Source organism: Rattus rattus, chromosome 8 (assembly GCF_011064425.1).
Source record: "Rattus rattus isolate New Zealand chromosome 8, Rrattus_CSIRO_v1, whole genome shotgun sequence".
Taxonomy (NCBI): domain Eukaryota; kingdom Metazoa; phylum Chordata; class Mammalia; order Rodentia; family Muridae; genus Rattus; species Rattus rattus.
Genome location: NC_046161.1, coordinates 82,298,894 through 82,318,301, shown reverse-complemented (window position 1 = coordinate 82,318,301; position 19,408 = coordinate 82,298,894). Strand labels below are relative to the sequence as shown.

The following is a 19,408-nucleotide window of genomic DNA, read 5'->3' as shown; positions in this document are numbered from 1 at the left end:
TCAGGATATTAATGAATACCAACATTATTTGTCTACTATGCCCTTCTATACTATAGAATTCTGAAGAGCAGATTATATATATTCCTTATTTTTCTTTCCTGAAGACCAATAGAAGCCATATGTTTAACACATTAAATTCATTTTAATATTGATTCATCTTTACAGCCTAACAATATCTTCATAAATCATTATCAGAATTTAAAAATAGTATTTCTAATAAATGTAATACCAATTTCTTATTTGGTATTGCCCAAATTATTTAGACAATGTTATTCTGAAGACAAAATTACAATACAGAACTAAAAATAACATTAAAAACTTACCTATGAAAATTCAATCATTTTTTAATTCATATGAGATGCTATTCTCTATTTTCATCCATAATCTGCAAATATATCATGTAACAAATGATCTATTAAAAACTGGTTACTTTACCTATCTCAATCATGCATTGTATTAGTTAATATGAAATAGCACATGATAGAAAAATTATGATGTATATGATATTGTTCTAAATATTCACTGATTTTTTCCTGTTGAATATAGAAAAGATTATTTTATAAGCAACATCCTAGTCCTCTGGCTCTTACAATCTTTGTTTCTCTTCTTTCCCAATTTTCTCTGAGCCAAGAGTGTTGTAAATGTTCAGGTGTGGCAGGACACCTCACATCAAATTATTTCTGAGAAAAATAGCATGGCAATCCTGTGCAATATGAAAGAGATTTATCATAAACCATAAAGCATTCAATGCTAGGTATATATTCACAAAAATAAAAGGTATATTGGAATGCACACACACACACACACACACAAACATACACACCTTGTAAAGAATGATAAAAGCAGAAATACTTGAAATATTTACAAACAAGCAAAAACAATTTCAAACAAATAAACAAACAAACTACTAGCTGTCCATACAAAACTCTACTTCAGATATCCCTGGAATCGAATTTATGCTACAGTGAGTAAGGAAAGCCAGACTCATGCTATTGCCTAAAAGGACATTGTGCATGCCAAAGAAAATAAATTACACAGAGGTGGACAAACACTGTGGGCTTCATTAATGAGTCATACCCAGAAGTTGCTAAGGAAACTAAAATTCTAGTGTACTGCTGGTAAGGGGTTGAGAGCTTCTCTTGAGATGGTGATGAATATTTTCTAGAACTAGAATAACATATGACAGATGAATATTGTAGGTACACTAAAAATTAATAAATTTGAGAAAATAGAATATTTACTATATCAGTTACAACTGCATATGTGTGTGTGTTTTAAAATTGAAACTCCAAAAACGTAGACAAAAGATATATCACAATTTATTACACTTATACTCTTCAATGGCCTTTCTCAGACTTGATGCCTACTGCGTGACTCTGTATATGGACAAAATATTATGGTATTTCTAAGTAATTTCTCGAAATATAACGGTTTTCTGCACGAAACAAGCAAAAACTTTGCTAGTTTCAGTGAACCTTTTATTTCATTACATCAACTTTCTCTTCATAATACATAAAAGGAAAATATAAAATATCTTTATTTATAGGTAAAAAGTAGATACTTTAAAGAGCTTTTTCAATGATATGATTCCTTTATTCAAGTTAAAGTTTTAAAAAAACAAAAACTTTTAGCAATCATAATGTACATACAGCATTTTTGTACTGTTCAATATTTACTTATCTAACAAAATAAAAGAATAGAATAGCTAGTGTAGGTTAATTTTAATAAATAATTTATTGCATTGGATAGTTGAATGTTATAGGTAACTAATAGATCTCTATCTCACATTTACAAGAATTCAGAGACAATCTCAATACATATTTTAGTTTTTCCATTAATTAATTTATTTATTCCGTTTAAATCCCACTTGCTGTCTCCCTCACTAGTCTACTTCTTACAGAGTCCCTCTCCCAAATTACTGCCCCTTCTCCTCTGAGAGAGTAGAGGTCACCATGGGTATCCTGACACCTTTGTGTATCACAGCTCTCCACACCCAAATCCCTCCCTGAGAGAGCTGGTTTCCCAGGAGTGCTGATACACCTAAGATCACAGATTCACAGTCTCAGACAAGCTCCAGTCAGAGTCATCAAGATCAACTCTCACCAGAGATAACCAAATGGCAAGAGGCAAGCACAAGAACATACACAACAGAATCAAGGCTACTTGGCATAATCAGAACCCAGTTCTCCCACCACAGCAAGTCCTGGATACCACAACACACTGGAAAAGCAAGAATCCGATTAAAAAATTACATCTCATAATGATGAGAGAGTACTTTAAGAGGGACATAAATAATTGTTGTGGTAAAAAAATTTTTTTTAAAAAAAAACCCTCAAACCCTCAATTGCTGGCATCGTTAAGCCATATGGCGTGAACAGGGTATTTTCATCTCAGTCACCAAACCTTCTCACCTGCTAAGCTCCGAATCTCTATCCCAGGCAGCTGCCAGCTACTGAGCTCAGCAGAGACCTCTCCAACCATCTAGTTCCCACAAGAGGTTGCTGCCACACTAGTTGCATACAAAGACCGCCTAAGTCTCAGCTCTTTTGCAGTGGACTCTACTCAGATTTCCTGCAACCCAGTAAAATCAAGACACTAGAGGTCCCAGCAGCTCCCCATCATGGACTCTGGCACATTCCCTGCAACCACCCACTGTGGTCACTGTTACAACCCATACCAGTCCAACAAAATCAAAAATCCAGAAGCTTATTACTTAATAATCAGATTTACCTAAATAATTAATCTCAGTAAATTTACATTCCACAAAATATCCACACAATAAACTCAGAGCCAACTGATAATGATATCAATCACCCACCTAGATAAAATAAATTGACTTATAAAAACCCATCCCTTTAGAAATATTCATTCTACCTGTGGCCATTTAAGGCTACATGGATTTGGGTCATCCTTCTCTGCTTCCATCTTGGTTCTCCTTCCTTCCTCCTCTCTCTCCTTTTACCAAAACTCTGTGACCACCCCACTTTTTCACTGTCCAATCATAGGCCTTGCCTTAACTTGTACCACCCCTCATCTGTATGTAGACATTAACCTATACTTCACCCTTTCTGTCCAAACTAAAAAAAAAAAAACTTTTTTCTCAAATGTAAGCTGAGTACAACTATTATCATTTTGTGATTTATGAAATATTAAATATACCTAACTCCAAGTCCATCTTTTTTGTCAATAAAATAAAATATTTTGTTATCTATCCTAACTTAAGAAAGACTTAAAATCTACATAGTATGTCTTGGCTAGCTTGTATAGTATTTGATAACTATCTACTTAAATATGTTTTCTCAATGTTAAATAGCTATTTACTATAGTCTATAACTAGTCTTCAACCCCATCAGAAATCTGAGAATGACCAATATAGGAAGCCTAACATGGCTTCCCAAATGGAGGCAAGTTGAAGAAAACACTGTCTACGGTACAGTCCCCCATCAGTAACAAATAAGAGTATCAGTCTTCAGCTTTCTGGCCCAGTATCATCTGACAGACTTTTGTAATATGGAATTTTGAAGAATTTTGTCTGACTTGGCAAAGGTTATCAGTTGACTATTCTGTAATTTCTACACAATGGCTGACTAGCCACAATGTGTCACCTCACGTGGAGGAAGAGATGCTAAATTTCTTCTTTGAATCCACAAAAGAGGAGCCGAAAGGAGCAGATAGGTTTCAACTACAGAAGAATAAACAACATTAAATGTCACATTTTGTGGATTTCTGACGTTTTTGAAAACCATCTAACTACATAAATAATCTTGACCGTTGTCTGATGACTACTATTAATAAATTATCCTGAAAACACAATAAGAGTAAACACAGAGACATGAATTTTTCATCTGGCCCTTCATTTCTATGTTTAATCATTTCAGATTAGTTTTTTAATAGCAGTTAAAAGACTGGGTATTCTTGTATTCTTACATATGTTGCATAGGCACAATGCTTATATGTAAGTAACAATATTATTCTCAATTTTAAATCAATAAGAAATTTATGCTAATAAAACTAATAAATTCTGTACCAATGTAAAAAATTATAACTTCAGCTTAGCAATAAATATAAGGTTTTCTACCAAGTGAGATTATGGCTGTATAATCAATTTGAGCTAACTACTTTTTGTTAAATTATGACCATTTTTAAATTCTCCAGAAAGACAATCTTAGAATAACCACTTTCAGCCTCCCAAAGTTTAGGCAACCAGGGCAATGACTCTTCAATAACTTCTTCAAGCTGTACATGGGCGTTGAGATATCTTTGGGGGGTAGGGAAAATGGGGGAGTTGTTTGTTCTTAAGGTCACACCAATGATTATTGTAGTCTTTGCTGCCTGTCTTGACAGGATCCTGGCTGAAAGTCCCTGATCAGGAATCCAAGCAGGACAGTTCAGCATTCTGATGATGAGCCTCACCAAAGCTGTACATTCTGTAATATATAAATCGTATCAGACTGTGAAGGGTGTACAGACTGGTTAGGATGAACTCTTTTTTTTTTTTTTGGTTATATTCTCTTGAATCTAATTCTTCAGGAGGTCTCTCTTTATCAAATTTGATCCATGTAACTCTGGGATGTATCCAGAGCCTAATCACCCCTTTAAAAAACACAGAGACAAAACTTTTCTTCCAAAATATCATGTTCTTTAGTCAGCGACCAGAAAAGCTTGTATCTTGTATTCTCTCCCAAAGAAATAATACTATCACAAAAATTGAATTAACACTCATTTTGAAAATTGAAATAAATTAAGTAAACTAAACAATATTGTATGAACCTGTTTAGGCTTCTCTAATGTGCCATGCCAGGAAATCAACCCAAAATAACCACAAACCCTCGCTAGCTGACATCGTTGAACCATATGGCATTACTGAGGTATATTCATAAAAACAATTTAATCACACTTTTATTATTACCTGTCAATAAGAAGTAGGCAATTTGTCAAACCAGGATAGTAACTCAAGATTCCTGTTAGAGAGAATCAGAGTATTCTGTCGACCAAAATATACCATCTATCTCTTAAGCTCTCTACCTGGAGCATCAGACTTTTATTTATTAACAACTTCTATAATATATCTGTATATACTCTGTCTGGTGCTACAGACTTTTATTTTTTTCTACCTTAGTTCTAAATCATAGGTGATATTCCTCACTTGATTCAGACATACTCTGTATATAAATCTATTCTAAAAGCAAATCAACCAGCCTTTTAAATAAATCATATGCTAATCAACATCTGTTAATGAAGCAGGCGTGTTCCATTTCTTAGCTCTCTGTTGCTAGGAGCAGCCTGCACTTTTCACAGGCAGGGACCTAGATCCTGGGAGCAGAGACAAAGCCTGCAAGACTCCTGCCTGTGTTTCCTTTGTTTAAGGTTCCCACATTTGAGCCACTATATGACTAATAATGGCTCTCTCACTTAGAAAATAAAACTCAACTCTAACTCTCAGGTTGGTAATCTTACATTTTTAGTGGATCCTTGCCTTACACATTGGTTTGCCACCTGCTATGGTAAATATTAAAAGTAGCCTCAAACCCTTGGCATCCTCAAGCCATATGGCATTAGCAGAGTATTTTCATCTCAGTCAGCAGGGCATCTTACCCACTAAGCTCCCAATCTCTATCCCATGCAGCCCTCAGTTACTGTCTGAGACCAGCAGCCACCTCTCCATTCATCTAGTTGCCAAAATGGGTTGGTGCCACAGCAGTTTCATACAGAGACTGCCTATGCCTGGCTCTCTTACTGGGGATTCTGCTCCCATTCCCTACAACCCATTAAAATCAAAACTCCAGAGGTCCCAGCAGTTCCCTGAAACCACCCCCTGTGGTCACTGTCACAACCCACACCAGCCTGACAAAATCAAAACTCCAGAAGCTTGTAACTTAACAATCAAATTTATCTAAATAATTTATCTCAGTAAATTTACATTCCACAAAATGTCCACACAAACTCAGAGTCAATTGATAATGATATAAACTGCCCATCTAGATGAGATAAATTGACCTATAAAATCCATCCCTTAAGAAATATTCATAACTATCTGTGGCCATTTAAGGCTACATGAATCAGGGTCATCCTTCTCTGCTTGCATCTTTGTTCTCCTTCCTTTCTCCTCTCTCTCCCCTTACCAAAACTCTGTGCCCACCCCACTTTTTCACTGTCCAAGCATAGGCCTCACCTTAACTTGTGCCAGCCCTCACCTACATATAGACATCAAACTACAAATAACTCCCTTAAAGAAATATAGGACAATACAGGTGAACAGCTAGAAACCCTTAAAAAGGAAACACCAAAACTCTTTAAAGAGTTATAAAAACAAACAAACAAAAAAGAAAAAGAAAAAAAGGTGAAGAAATTGAACAAAACCATAATGAAAATAGAAATAATAAAGAAATCACAAAGGGGATAGAAGCCCTGGTGGTAGAAAATCTAGGAAAGACGTCAGGAGTCATAGATGCAAGCATCATCAACAAATCTGCTGAGATTTGAGAGAGAATTTCAGGTAAGGAAGATAGCATTGAAAACTTTGACACAACAGTCAAATAAAATACAAAATGCAAAAAAGCTGTTAACCCAAAACATCTAGGAACTTCAGAACAAAATGAGAAGATCAAACCTAAAGATCGTAGGTATAGTACAGAGCAAAGATTCCCAAATTAAAAGCCCAGTAAATATCTTAAGCAAAGTTATAGAAGAGACCTTCCCTAACCTCAAGAAAGAGATGCCCATTAACATACAAGAAGCCTACAGAACTCCAGATATACTGGACCAGAAAAGACATTCCTCCTGTCAAATAATAATCACCAAATGAATGAAACAAGGAAAGAATATTTAAAGTAGTAAGGAGAAAAGGTCAAGTAATATATAAAAGCAGTCCTATCAAAATGACACCAGACTTCTCACTCTAAAGCCAGAAGCTCTTGGGCTGATTTCATTTAGACTCTAAAAGAACACAAATGTCAGCCCAGGCTACTATATCAATCAAAACTCTCAATTACCATAGATGGAGAAACCAAGACATTCCATTACAAACCCAAATTTATACAACATCTTTCTACAAATCCACCCCTGCAAAGGATAATTAATGGAAAACTCCAACAAAGGAAGGGAAACAAAAAAACAAGAAAATAATCTAATTTCAACACATGCATATGAAGATAGCCCCACAAACATAATTCCACATCTAACAAAAAAAGTAAGCAACATTCACTTTTCGTTAATATCTCTTAAAACCAATACTCTGATTTCCCCCAATAAAAACACATAGACTAACAGCCTGATTACCTCAATGGGATGCAATATTTTTCTGTGTACAGGAAACATACATCAGTGACAAAGACAGATACTACCTCAGAGTAAAAGGCTGGGAAAAAATGTTTCCAAGTAAATGGTCCCAAGAAACAAGTTGGAATAGCAATTCTGATGTCCAACAAAATTAATTTTAAACCAAAAGTTATCACAAAAGGTAAGGAAGGACACTTCATAGTCATCAAAGGGAAAATCTAACAAGATGAACTCTCAATTCTGAACATCTATGCTCCAAATGCAAGAGCAACTACATTCATTAAACAAGCTTTCCTAAAGCTCAAAGCATATATTGAACCTCACACAATAATAGGGAAGACTTCAACACATCACTCTCATCATGGAAACAGAAACTAAACAGAGACACAGTGAAACTAACAGAAGTTATTAGCCAAATGGTCTTAACAGATATCTTTAGAACATTTTATCTTAAAACAAAATAATATAATTTCTTCTCAGCTCTTCATGGTACCTTCTCCAAAACTGACCATATAATTCTGCCACAAAACAGGCCTCAACAGATACAAGAAAATTGAAATAATCCCATGCATCCTATCTGATCACCATGAACTAATGCTGGTCTTCAATAAAAATAACGACAGAAAACCACATACCCATGAAAGTTGAACAACACTCTACTCAGTGATAACTTGGTCAAGGAAGAAGTAGAGAAAAAAATTAAAGACTTTTTAGAATTTATTGAGAATGAATGCACAACATACCCAAACTTAATGGGGCACAATGAAAGCAGTGCTAAGAGGATAACGCATACCTCTGAGTGCTTCCAAAATTAACTGGAGAAAGCCTACACTAGCAGCTTGACAGAACATATGGAAGTACTAGGTGGGGGGAAGCAAATGCAACCAAGAAGAGTAGAAAACAGGAAATAATTCAAACTCAAGGCTGAAATAAATGAAGTAGAAACAAAGAGAGATAGACAAAGGAGCGGTTTCTTTGAAAAATTAACAACTTAGAAAAATGCTTTGCTAGACTAACCAGGGGGCACAGAGACAGAATCCAAATTAACAAAACCAGGAGGGAAAAGGGAGACATAACAACAGAAACTGAGCAAATTCAAAAAAAAAGTCATGAGACCCTACTATACTCAACAAAACTGGAAAATGTAAATGAAATGGACAATTCTCTAGACAGAAACCAAGTACCAAAGTTAAATCAGGATCAGATAAACAATCTAAAGAGTCCCATGAATCCTAAAGATATAGAAGCAGTCATTAAAAGTCTCCCAACCAAAAAAAGCCCAGGACCCGATGGGTTTAATACAGAGTTCTTTCAGAACTTTATAGAAGACCTAATCCCAATACTCTTGAAACTATTCCACAAAATAAAAACTAAAGGAACACGACACAATTCCTTCTATGAAGCCAAACTTACACTTATACCGAAACCACACAAAGACCCAACAAAGAAAGAGAACTTCGGATCAATTTCCGTTATGGATATGAATGCAAAAATCACTCAATAAAATTCTTTCAGACTGAATCCAAGGACACATAAAAAAAAATCATTCACCATAATCAAGTAGGCTTCATCCCAGGGATGCTAGAATAGTTCAATATAAGGAAATCCATCAACATAATCCAGTATAGAAACAAACACAAGGAAAAATAACCACATGATCTTCTCATTAGATGCTGAGAACAAATTTGACAAAATTCAACACCCCTTCATGATAAAAGTCTTGGAAAGATCACCCATAATTAAACATAATACAAGCAATATACAGCAAACCAGTAGTAAACATCAAACTAAATGGAGAGAAACCTGAAGCAATTCCACTAAAATCAGGGACAAGACAAAACTGCCCATTCTCTCTCTACCTGTTCAAAATAGTATTTCAAGTCTTAACCAGAGCAATTACATAACAAAAGGAGGTCAACGGGATGCAAATTGGAAAGGAAGAAGTTAAAATATCACTCTTTGAAGATGATATGATAATATATTTAAGTATTAAAAATTCAATCAGAAAATTCCTAAACCAGATAAACAACTTCAGCAAAGTGGCTGGATATAACATTAACTCGAATAAATCAGTAGCCTTCCTCTACTCAAAGGATAAACAGGATGAGAAAGAAATTAAAGAAATGAAACCCTTCACAATAGTCACAAATAACATAAAATACCATGCTGTGACTCTAACCAATTAAGTGAAAGGTCTTTATGACAAGAACTTCAAGTCTCTGAGGAAAGAAATTGAAGAAGATCTTGAAAGATGGAAAGATTTTTCCATGTTCATGGATTGGCAGTATAAATACAGTAAAAATAGGCATTTTGCCAAAAGCTATCTACAGATTCAATGTGATTCCCATCAAAATTCCAATTCAATTCTTCATAGAGTTAGAAAAAGCAATCTACAAGTTGGAATAACATTTAGATTAACAAAAGACCCATAATAGTGAAAAATATTATCAACAATAAAAGAACTTCTGAGGGAGATCACCATCCCTGACCTCAAGTTGTATTACGAGCAATCATGCTTAAAAACTGCATAGTATTTTTACAGAGGAAGGCAGATAAATCAATGGAATAGAATTGACCCAGAAAGGAACCCACACATCTATAGTGACTTGATCATTCACAAAGAAGCTAAAGCCTCCAGTGGGAAAAAACAACATTTTCAACAAATGGTACTTATGCAACTGTCGGTCGGCGTGTAGAAGAATGCAAATTGAACCATTCTTATCTCCTTGTACAAAGCTAAAGTCGAAGCAGCTCAAGGACCTCCAAATAATACCAGATATACTCAAATTAATAGAAGAATAAGTGGGGAAGAGCCTCAAACACATGAGCACTGGGGAAATTTTCCTGAACAGAATACCAATGGCTTATGCTCTAAGATCAAGAATTGACAAATGATACTTCTTAAAATTGCACAGCTTCTAAGACGAAAACTCAGAGCTCTGAGTGCCTGCAGAAAGAAACAGGAGAGAGCATATATCAGCAGCTTGAAAGCACACCTAAAACCTCTAGGACAAAAAGAAGCAAATACACCCAGGAGGAGTAGAAGGCAGGAAAATATCAAACTCGGAGCTGAAATCAACCAAGTAGAAACAAAAACAACTATACAAAGAATCAACAGAACCAAAAGTGAGATAGATAAACAAGATAGATAAACCTTTAGCCAGACTAACAAGAGGACACAGGAAGTGTGTCCAAATTAACAAAATCAGAAATGAAAAGGAAGACATAACTACAGAATCAGAGGAAGTTCAAAAAATCATCAGATCCTACTACAAAAGCCTATATTCAACAAAACTTGAAATCTGGAGGAAATGACAGAAACCAGGTACTGAAGTTAAATCAGGAATAGATAAACCATTTAAACAACCCCATAACTCCTAACGAAATAGAGGCAGTCATTAAAGGTCTCCCAACCAAAACGAGCCCCGGTCCAGATGGGTTCAGTGCAGAATTCTATCAGATCTTCATAGAAGACCTCATACCAATACTATCCAAACGATTCCACAAAATTGAAACATATGGAGTGCTACCAAATTCCTTCTATGAAGCCACCATTACTCTTATACCTAAAGCACACAAAGACCCAACAAAGAAAGAGAACTTCAGATCAATTTCCCTTATGCATATTGACGCAAAGATACTCAATAAAATTCTTGCAAACCGAATCCAAGAGCACATCAGAACAATCATCCATCATGATTAAGTAGGCTTCATTTTAGGGATGAAGGGATGGTTTAATATATGGAAAACCATCAACGTAATCCACTATATAAACAAACTGAAAGATAAAAACCACATGATCATTTCATTAGATGCTGAGAAAGCATTTGACAAAATTCAACACCCCTTCATGATAAAAGTCCTGGAAAGAATGGGAATTCAAGCCCGTATCTTAACATTGTAAAAGCCATATATGGGAAACCAGTAGCTAACATTAAACTAAATGGAGAGAAACTTGAAGCAATCCCACTAAAATCAGGGACTAGACAAGGCTGCCCACTCTCTCCCTACTTATTCAATATAGTTCTTGAAGTTCTAGCCAGAGCAATCAGACAACAAAAGGAGGTCAAGGGGATACAGATTGGAAAAGAGGAAGTCAAAATATCACTATTTGCAGATGATATGATAGTATATTTAAGTGGCCCCAAAAGTTCCACCAGAGAACTACTAGACCTGATAAACACCTTCAGCAAAGTGGCTGAGTATAAAATTAACTCAAATAAATCAGTAGCCTTCCTCTACTCAAAGGATAAACAGGATGAGAAAGAAATTAAAGAAATGAAACCCTCTACACAAAAGAGAAACAAGCCGAGAAAGAAATTAGGGAAACAACACACTTCATAATAGTCCTAAATAATTTAAAATACATCGGTGTGACTTTAACCAAGCAAATGAAAGATCAGTATGAAGAGAAGTTCAAGCCTCTGAGGAAAGGCCTCCTTTTCCATTGGAGCCAAAACCATCCAATGGAAAAAAGATAGCATTTTCAGTCAATGGTGCTGGTCTAATTGGAGGTCAGCATGTAGAAGAATGCAGATCGATCCATGCTTATCACCCTGTACAAAGCTTAAGTCCAAGTGGATCAAGGACCTCCACATCAAACCAGATACACTGAAACTAATAAAAGAAAAAGTGGGGAAGCATCTCAAACACATGGACACTGGAGAAAATTTCCTGAACAAAACACCAATGGCTTATGCTCTAAGATCAAGAATCAACAAATGGGATCTCATAAAACTGCAAAGCTTCTGTAAGGCAAAGGACACTGTTGTTAGGACAAAACGGCAACCAACAGATTGGGAAAAGATCTTTACCAATCCTACAACTGATAGAGGGCTTATATCCAAAATATACAAAGAACTCAAGAAGTTAGACCGCAGGGAGACAAATAACCATATTAAAAATGGGGTTCAGAGCTAAACAAGAATTCACAGCTGAGGAATGCCGAATGGCTGAGAAACACCTAAAGAAATGTTCAACATCTTTAGTCATAAGGGAAATGCAAATCAAAACAATCCTGAAATTTCACTTCACACCAGTGAGAATGGCTAAGTTCAAAAACTCAGGTGACAACAAATGCTGGCGAGGATGTGGAGAAAGAGGAACACTCCTCCATTGCTGGTTGGATTGCAGACTAGTGCACCCATTCTGGAAATCAGTCTGGAGGTTCTTCAGAAAATTGGACATTGAACTACCTGAAGACCCAGCTCTACCTCTCTTGGGCATATACCCACAAGATGCCCCAACATATAACAAAGACACATGTTCAACTATGTTCATAGCAGCCTTATTTATAATAGCCAGAAGCTGAAAAGAACCCAGATGCCCTTCAACAGAGGAATAGATACAGAAAATGTCGTACATCTACACAATGGAATATTACTCAGCTATCAAAAACAATGACTTTATGAAATTCATAGGCAAATGGAGGCAATTGGAAAATATCATCCTATGTGAGGTAACCCAATCACAGAAAAACACACATGGTATGCACTCATTGATAAGTGGATATTAGCCCAAATGCTCGAATTACCCTAGATGCACAGAACACATGAAACTCAAGAAGGATGACCAAAATGAGAATGCTTCACTCCTTCTTAAAAGAGGAACAAGATAACCATTGGGAGGGAATAGGGAGGCAAAGTTTAGAATAGAGACTGAAGGAACACCCATTCAGAGCTTGCCCCACATGTGGCCCATACATATACAGCCACCAAACTAGATAAGATGGATGAAGCAAAGTAGTGCAGGCCGACAGGAACCTGAGAGACACAGCCAGAATACAGCAAATACATAGGCGAAGGCCACTGTTAAACCACTGAACTGAGAATGGGACCCCCGTTGAAGGAATCTTAGAAAGGACTGAAAGAGCTTGAGGGGGCTTGAGACCCCATATGAACAACAATGCCAACCAACCAGAGCTTCCAGGGACTAAGCCACTACCCAAAGAAGATACATGGACTGACCCTGGGCTCCAACCTCATAGGTAGCAATCAATAGCCTAGTAAGGGCACCAGTGGAAGGGGAAGCCCTTGGTCCTGCCAAGACTGAACCCCCAGTGAACGTGATTGTTGGGGGGAGGGCAGTAATTGGGGGAGGATGGGGAGGAGAACACCAATAGAGAGGAGGAGGGGGAGGGGTTAGGGGGTTGTTGGCCCAGAAACCGGGAAAGGGAATAACAATCAAAATGTAAATAAGAAATACCCAAATTAATAAAGATGAAGAAAAAAAGAAAATAGCTTAATATATTAACTTATATGAAAACAATTAAAATCTGACTATGAACTGTTTATGTTGGACCCAAAGTAAAAGCATGCTTTTCCACACACACACACACACACACACACACACACACACACACACACACACACACACACACACAAAAAAAAAAAAAAACTTGCACAGCTTCTGTAAGGCAAAGGACATAGTCAATAGGACAAACAGCAACTAACAGATTGGAAAAAGATCTTTACCAATCCAACATCCAATAGAGAGCTAATATCTAATATATACCAGGAACACAAGAAGTTAGACTCCAGAAAACTAAATAATCCTATTAAAATATCAGGTACAGAGCTAAATAACGAATTCTCAACTGAGGAATCTTGCATGACCAAGAAGCACTTAAAGAAACCTTCAACATCCCTAGTCTTCAAGGAAATACAAATGAAAACGACCCTGAGATTCTGCCTCACACCAGTCAAAATGGCTAAGACAAAAAACTCAGGTGACAGCAGATATTAGAGAGGATGTGGAGAAAGAGGATCACTCTTCCATTGTTGCTGGGATTGCAGACTGGTACAACCATTCTAGAAATCAGTCTGGAGGTTCCTCAGAAAATTGGACATTGAACTACCTGAGGACCCAGCTTATACCCAAAAGATGCCCCAACATATAACAAGGACACATGCTCCACTATGTTCATATCAGCCTTATTTATAAAAGCCAGAAACTGGAAAGAACCCAAATGTCATTAAATGGAGGAATGGATACAGAAAATGTGGTACATCTACACAAAGGAATACTACTGAGCTATCAAAAACAATGACTTTATGAAATTCTGAGGCAAAAGGATGGAACTAGATAATATCATCCTGAGCAATGTGACCCAGTCCACTGCTGATGGGATTGCAAATTGGTGCAGCCACTTTAAAAGCAGGATGATGAATTTTAAATAAATAAATTATCTCCCATATGACCCTGCAATACTACTTCTTAGCCTATACCTAAAAAGGTCTTGACATTCTGTACTGCATATTCTTTTTCACCCGTGTTCATTGCACAATATTCACAGTAACTAATAAGTGGAAATGACCTAAATGATCCTCAGCTGATTAACTAAGAGTGACAGCATCTTTTTTTTTTTTTTTTGGTTCTTTTTTTTCGGAGCTGGGGACCGAACCCAGGGCCTTGCGCTTCTTAGGCAAGCGCTCTACCACTGAGCTAAATCCCCAACCCCATACAACATCTTTCTAGTACACCTTGTATTTTATTTAGATGAAAGGAAAAATAAAATCTTGACATATTCCTGTAAATAAATGAAATTTGCCAATATTTGCTCAGGCAACTAAGAGCCAGGAAGAAAAATACCACAGCTACTCCCTAACTAGAGATACCTAAATCCAAATCTTTGGGTGTAAATATAATCTACAGTTACTCCAGAAATCAGAACAATAAAAATTGATGATGGAGTTGAGCATCAACTTTATAGAGTGGGATAGCAGGTGTGATGAAGGGGGAAATAGGAAAACTGGAGGTGCTTTCATTGGAGACAAGGGAAGGATATCAGTGAGGAAAGAGATGTACAGTACAGAGGGGGAATACATATGAGTAAGTACATTTGAAAAAAACATAGGGAAGCGTATTATTTTATGTTTACCTAAAATCACACTCATGCGCGTGCACACACACACACACACACACACACACACACACACACATACTGAACAACTGATACAACCGATGGTGGGATGAAGACCCACACTTTCTCCATCTACAATACAACCAGTCCACCTCAGGCTCAGGGAATGTTTTGGATGAAGATATAAGAATGTTCTTAGAGGGGCTGGAGAAATGGCTCAGTGGTTAAGAGAACTGACTGCTCTCCCAGAGGTCCTGAGTTCAATTCCCAGCAACCACATGGTGGCTCACAACCATCTGTAATGAGATCTGATGTCCTCTTCTGGTGTGTCTGATGAAAGCTACAGTGTACTCACATAAATAAATAAATCTTAAAAAAAAAAAAAAAGAATGTTCTTAGAGCAAGAGGACAAGGAAGTCAGCAGTGATATTGTGTCATCTATGAATGCCAGGAAAGTAGCATCATGAAATGTCAAAAATGTACTTGCAAAAAGAAGAACCAAAAATGATAGATAATTGTTTGCATACCAATGTGGACTGGGGAAATTTCAGGGGATCCCACTCTTAGATAAAAAGCTCTAAGCAATTAAAGATTGGTAAGAACAGATCTGATATGGATAGTTCCCCTACTCTGTAGAGTAAGGGAGAGAAAGACAGACAGACAGACAGACAGACAGACCAAGACAGAGAGACAGAGATGGATTTAATTTGATAAAAAAAGCAGAGGGAACATGGAAATAGTTGAAGGGAGATGGAACGAATTGTGTAATTATGGAACTTCAATATGAGATCCTAAAAAATGAAATAAAATAATTCAAAAAGTATCATTTTTTGCAGTTAAATTTATTTTTAAATGAATGTTTATAAAATATGAAAATATATAAATACATGTACACAATATGATGGGTTATTGAACATGGGTATATAGAAACATGTCATCTTTACTATTTGTTAACATTGTTGACGTGAAACAATATGGGATAATATGCATATAGAAAATTAAATTTGAAATTTATAATAATAAAAATTGTGAAAGTGTCCTAGAACATGTGTAAAAATTGACAATTAGATTAAAATGAATAATATCAATTCAAACTAAGTGTTTATGGGGAATCTTGCTCTAACAAATAGTCCTCACATTATTAATTCTAACTACATAAATGTTTTTCTTTCAAGTATTTTCTTCAATGCAATACTGACATCCTTATTCCTCAGGCTATAGATCAAGGGGTTCAGCATGGGCACAACAATGGTGTAAAACACAGAGGACACTTTCCCTTGGTCCATGGAGCTGACTGATGATGGCTGAAGGTACATGAATGCTAAAGAGCCAAAGAAGAGAGCAACAGCCAAGATGTGGGAACTGCAAGTGCTGAAGGCTTTGGATCTGCCCTCAGTGGAGCGAATGCGGAGGATGCTGGCTATGATGAAGATATAGGAAGTAATAATGGTTAAAATTGGGACAAAGATGTTCAGTGTCCCAAAAAATAGAATAAGCATTTCATTGATATAAGTACTAGAACATGCAAGCTTCAAGAGGGGAAGAAGATCGCAGAAATAGTGGTTGATCACATCTAATTTGCAGAATCGAATTCTAACCATTAAACCTGTGTGAGCTGATGCACAAACCACACCAATAATGTACACTCCTGAAATTAGGGAGATGTAAATTTGATAGGACATGGTTACATTGTAAAGCAAGGGGTTACAGATGGCAACATAGCGGTCATATGCCATTGCAGCTAAAATGTAACATTCTGCAATTGCAAAAATGAGGAAGAAGTAGAGCTGAGTCATGCATCCAGGGTAGGAGATGATGTTCTTCTCTGTCACAAAGTTCACCAGCATTTTAGGGGTAACGACTGTGGACTGACAGAAGTCAATGAAGGACAGACTGCTGAGGAAATAGTACATGGGTGTGTGCAGGTGAGAACTGAGTCCAATCAGTAAGATCATGCCCAGGTTTCCTGCTACAGTGATCAGATAGATTCCAATGAAGAGGAGAAAGAGGGGCAGCTGGAGTCCTGGCTTCTCTGAGAGCCCAGCCAAGAAGAACTCAGTAACTGTGCAGTGGTTTCCTGCTGCCATGTCCTCCATTCAGAACCTGAAGGAGTAAAAACAACAGCAACAACGATGACAGCAACAAAACAAACAAAAACAAAACAAAAAACATAAGGCTGTTAAAGTGACTTTAGTTTTCTTTTCCATGTACACAAGGTCCCCAAATAAATTATTTCTCTCCTTAGAACACCTTTGTTCTTTCTGTAATTATTTTAAGTGGATAACTAATTTTTTTAATATTAATTTTAAACATATCCTTAAAAATTAAAGAATGCATTTAATATAAAATACTATCACTAAGTTCAGGTTCTTAAAAATTTGTATGTTCAAAGCAATGTCTCTAAGGTGACACTTAGAGTGGGTATCAGTGAGGGTAAGTGGCATGCAGCCTTGAGGAAGCAAGCTCTGCATAAAAACAGGGAATGACTACCCAAAAATATCATTTCTCCAGTCGTTCTACAAAGCTCTTTTTTCAGTTTCATTTTTTCTAATTCTTAAAAAAAAAACATTAATTCTTTAAATTTCCAAATATGAAAATTAATTGAATCTAGAGTCACCATTGCATTTGATTCCAAACACGTGGTGCTACTAGAATTGAGTACTAGACACGTGGTGCTACGAGGGCGTGGTTTTGGTTTGAGAACCAGTTAACACAAACAGGATCATTAGTGGTCGAATGGTGAGTGACGACAAGAAGACAAAGTGTTCATATTCAGTACTATCGCTTACTAATAACGCCCCTGAATGGTGTAAGGTACCTTTTGTTACTTGCTATGTAAGCAAATAAGCATTACTGGCATCCAATTGCTGCAATATGATTTTTGTGTAGTTAGTTCCTATTGACATCCTGTCAAATGAAAAACTGGCTATTTCTACGTATTGCAAATAGAGACACAGACTCAGATCAGTTATTACTTTTCCCATTTACATGTTGGGACCTAAGAAGGATGCAATGCAAAAACACCTAAATTGAAGGAAAAATATAATTATCTCCTATCTTACTGAACTGTAAACAAATTTATCACTGTGTACACACAGTAAATTCCAAACTAGATTACAGCTTAGTCATTAAACGGTCAAACATTCAAAAAGTTTAAAAAATGGAAACATTTACGTCTTTCATAGATAACAACTTAAATCTTAAGAAAGCTCACAGATTTAAGTAGATAGAGCAAGATAGAAATTCTTGAAGATTACATGGAATAAATTATTGACATTTGAAAATATTGAAAATGTCTTAAAATCTCACACACAAATTTTTAAAAGAGGCAAAATATACAATAATTCTAATTATAAAACAAGACAGGCCAGAAATAATCTAAAAGTCAAAAATCAGAATATTTGTGAACAATTCTCTTCTTAGAAAGACGTACTCAATGAAATCATGATTCGCAGCAGCGGTGGAGGAGCAATGACCCATAAAAAACTGGCATGAACATAATTATAGATTTGATATGTATAGAGGATCTAACACTTCCTTTCCCCACTGTGAGATATGGAGTGTTAATAGTTTCTAGAATGGAACAGATATTGTCTTGAATTGTATACTTACTAATAAAACTCCATATTCCAAAAGATAGTTTAAATATATAGTCATACAGATAACCTATTTAAAATAAATGGATAAAAAAGGAAAAAGTCATAAATTTGGGATAGAGACATGTAAAGAGGAGGGAGTGTATTATGGGATACTGGACATAAAAAATTAGTTTATGGCTGTTCCAACAATGTCATGTTTTGTTAAAGAAATCAAATCCCACAGACTTATGGATAGTTTTTATAATAATCCAGTTAGTAAATTTCACATATAAAGTCATAATATTTTAGACAACAAGGCATAGCATTGAAAAATTAAAGCAACTTTTGTCTGCTTTGGCTCATTTCAGAATCTACAACAAAAAATAAACATAATCTAATGTTAAAAATATATATCTTAAAGGTTACAAATAATGGAACCTGGAAAATCTATATCATGCTTAAAACAAAGCTTTCTCCTTGAATACCTATATATTAACCATGTACATACACTGTTGGTGGGTACTTTAGCGTCTTTTCAGAATACAGTAATTTATTATAATTATTTGTTTTTATGATGTGTGTGGGCGTGCACAGTTATATGCTGTAGCACACATGTGAAAGCCAGAGAATATCTTGGAGAGCTTATTTTATCCTTCTACCATGTAATTTTGTGAGTATAGAACTCAGGTTA

General features: G+C 36.1%; 1 pseudogene; it reads right to left on the bottom strand.

Annotated features, from left to right (window-relative positions):
* Positions 1-16,309: 16,309 nt before the first annotated feature.
* Positions 16,310-17,226, bottom strand: LOC116906917 (annotated as a pseudogene).
* Positions 17,227-19,408: the final 2,182 nt, after the last annotated feature.